Here is a 2,775-nt window from a genome sequence, read left to right on the forward strand (position 1 = left end):
CCACCTTAGGTGGAGGCCATTCAAAAGATTGATTTCCCATGGAGTAATAAATAAATCCAATCCTTCAATGGTAAGATCAATTTCTTACATCACTTTGTGCCCAAAATTGCAGAACACTTCAGAGAAATCACAAACATGCTGAAAAAGGATAGTGCAGTAAGGTGGACTGAGGAAGCAGTTAAGTCTTTTAATTTGGTGAAATTAGCTCTTTCTTCAGCTCTGGTTTTGATCAGCCCAGACTATACTCAAGATTTTATTTTGTTTTTATTTGCCTCGGATCATACTATGGCAGTTGTCTTGATGCAAAAAAGAGACCAGCTCGAGAAACCAATTGCATTCTTCAACAGAAACATAAGGGATGCGGCATTGAAGTATAATACTATTGAAAAATAGGCCCTTACATTGGTAAAAGCATTGAAATATTTTCGAGTTTATATTTTTCATTCTCACATCCTTGCTTATGTTCCTAATGCTATTGTTAAGGATGTCTTAGTGCAAACAGATCCGAAGGGAAGGAGAGGCAAATGAATCGCTGCCTTACTGGAATACGACGTGGAAATCAAACTGACAAAGCTCATTAAAGGATAGGGGCTGGCTAAACTAATGGCTGAGTCAAATCTGTACGCCTTGGACATTAATATAATTGTTGCTTTGTCTGAGGAAGATGAAGAAAATCTACCCACTCAGGTGTCAGAAATTTTCCTCCTTTCTCCTTGGTATTTGGACATTGTTTATGTACTTCAAAATCTGTCAGCACCTCCCTGAATGGCTAAGAACAAAAGTAGGACACTGAAGTTGAAGGCTGCAAAATTTTGTATCATGAATGGTGCACTTTATTGGAAAGATCTTGGTGGGGTCCTACTAAATTGTTTAGTAGAAGAAGAGGCAAAACAAGTTATGGAAGATTTTCACAAGAGAGATTGCGGAGGCCATCTTTTCTGGAAGACAACAGCCAATAAAATTTTGATAGCAGGGTATTATTGGCCAAGTCTATTTTCCGATGTGTACAAAACAGTGGCTAGCTGTCATGAATGTCAAATTTTTCAAGGTAAGCGGAAGTTGCAACCTTTACCACTCAAGCCCATTGAAGTAAGCACTCCATTTTAGCAGTGGGGCTTCGATTTTATTGGTGAGATTCATCCTTCTTCTTCAACACAGCATAAGTGGATCCTCACAGCAATGGATTATTTCACTAAATGGATTGAGGCAATTCCTACAAGGTAGGCCACCGATTTGGTAATTATCTCATTTCTTGAAAATAACATTTTGTCTTGTTTTGGATGTCAAAATAAGTTGATCACTGACAATGCAGCAGCCTTTAAATCGAAAAGAATGATTGACTTTTGTCATAAGTATCAAATCACTTTGGGGCATTCAACTGCCTATTACCCACAAGGCAATGGATTGGTGGAATCCTCAAACAAATTTCTTGTCAACATCATCAAAAAGTTGTTGGAAACTAACAAGAAGAGTTAGCACAAAGAGCTGGTCAATGCACTTTGCGCAGACAGGGTAAGTCAAAAGAAATCTATCGGCATGTCTCCTTTTGAGCTTGTGTACGGTGTGGACACAGTCTTCCCGACCTCTTTGGCTATCCCGGTGGTTAAATTGTTGCAAGAAGCTAGCAGCGAGGATGATAGTTTGCAGCGGAGGATCAATCAAACGATACATTTGTAGCAAACTAGAGAGGAGGTATTTCAGAACACTTCCAAGCCGCAGGAAAGATTTAAGAGGATATATGAACGGAAAGAAAATGCAGACAGGTTTGAAATCGGAGACATAGTGTTGAAATGGGATGCAAGGAATGAAGAGAAAGGTAAGCATGGTAAATTTGAAAATCTTTGGAAAGGACCGTACAAGATTGCTGCACATCAGGGCCAGAATGCTTTCCTGTTGCAAGAGCTGAATGGCGAAGACTATCCTGGCGGGCCAATCAATGGTCGGCTCCTCAAATGGTATATTGTGTGAACTGTTGTCTGTTGTCTTATTCGTCATATTATCTACCGGTTTGTTTAAATTCCATTACAAGAGTGTGTTGTTTTCATTCCTCAGCTTGGGGTCCGAGGTGAAGGCTATAAAGCTAAGGTTTGATTTCAGTCTTGGTTTGGCTTGTTAGAGTTATGTCTTTCGGTCAATTTCAGTCTTGAAAATGAGTCAATTTGAGTCACGTTCAGTCCTGAAATTGAGTCTTTCAGTTAAGAGTTCAGTTTTGTTGTTCACTGCCTATTTTCCCAGAGATCTATAGTTCTTGGCACCTCCAAGGAGCTACCATCCCCATTGGAGCCAATGTTAGAGTCGGTATTTTCATCCCTCCATCAAAGATCAAATCCTCTTGTTGCATTTCATATTAGGTGTCCCGCCCAGTCATCTGCATTCCATTAGGCACATAGACCATCTGACAGTAGTGGCATTCCTCCAGTATCCCTCATGTTATATACCTGCTGGCTTATGTTTGTTCATTTGAAAAACATATAGAGTCTTCTTTTATCTTAAAATTTCAAAGGTTGTCTTAAGGGTTTCATTGTCAATTAGGACTAGGGTTTCATTCAGGTTTTGTCAAAAAATGTTTTAAATTTTCCAATACTTACCAGCAGGAAATGAGGAGGTTTCAACATCAATAAATTTCATCGCCAAGTGTTCGAAAATGTGTTTCAGAGTATTTAGCATTTATTGTACAAAATCATGAAAAGAAAATTTCGTCATTGTAAATTCCTTCATCTGTAATCCTGGTTTCTTTCCTTAGCCCAGAAGCTCCAACACCTGCAAAACAAGCAA

Source organism: Pinus tabuliformis, chromosome 2_1 (genome assembly GCF_031772625.1).
Source record: "Pinus tabuliformis cultivar Carrire ecotype Pingquan chromosome 2_1, CPIR1, whole genome shotgun sequence".
In the NCBI taxonomy this organism is placed as follows: Eukaryota; Viridiplantae; Streptophyta; class Pinopsida; order Pinales; family Pinaceae; genus Pinus; species Pinus tabuliformis.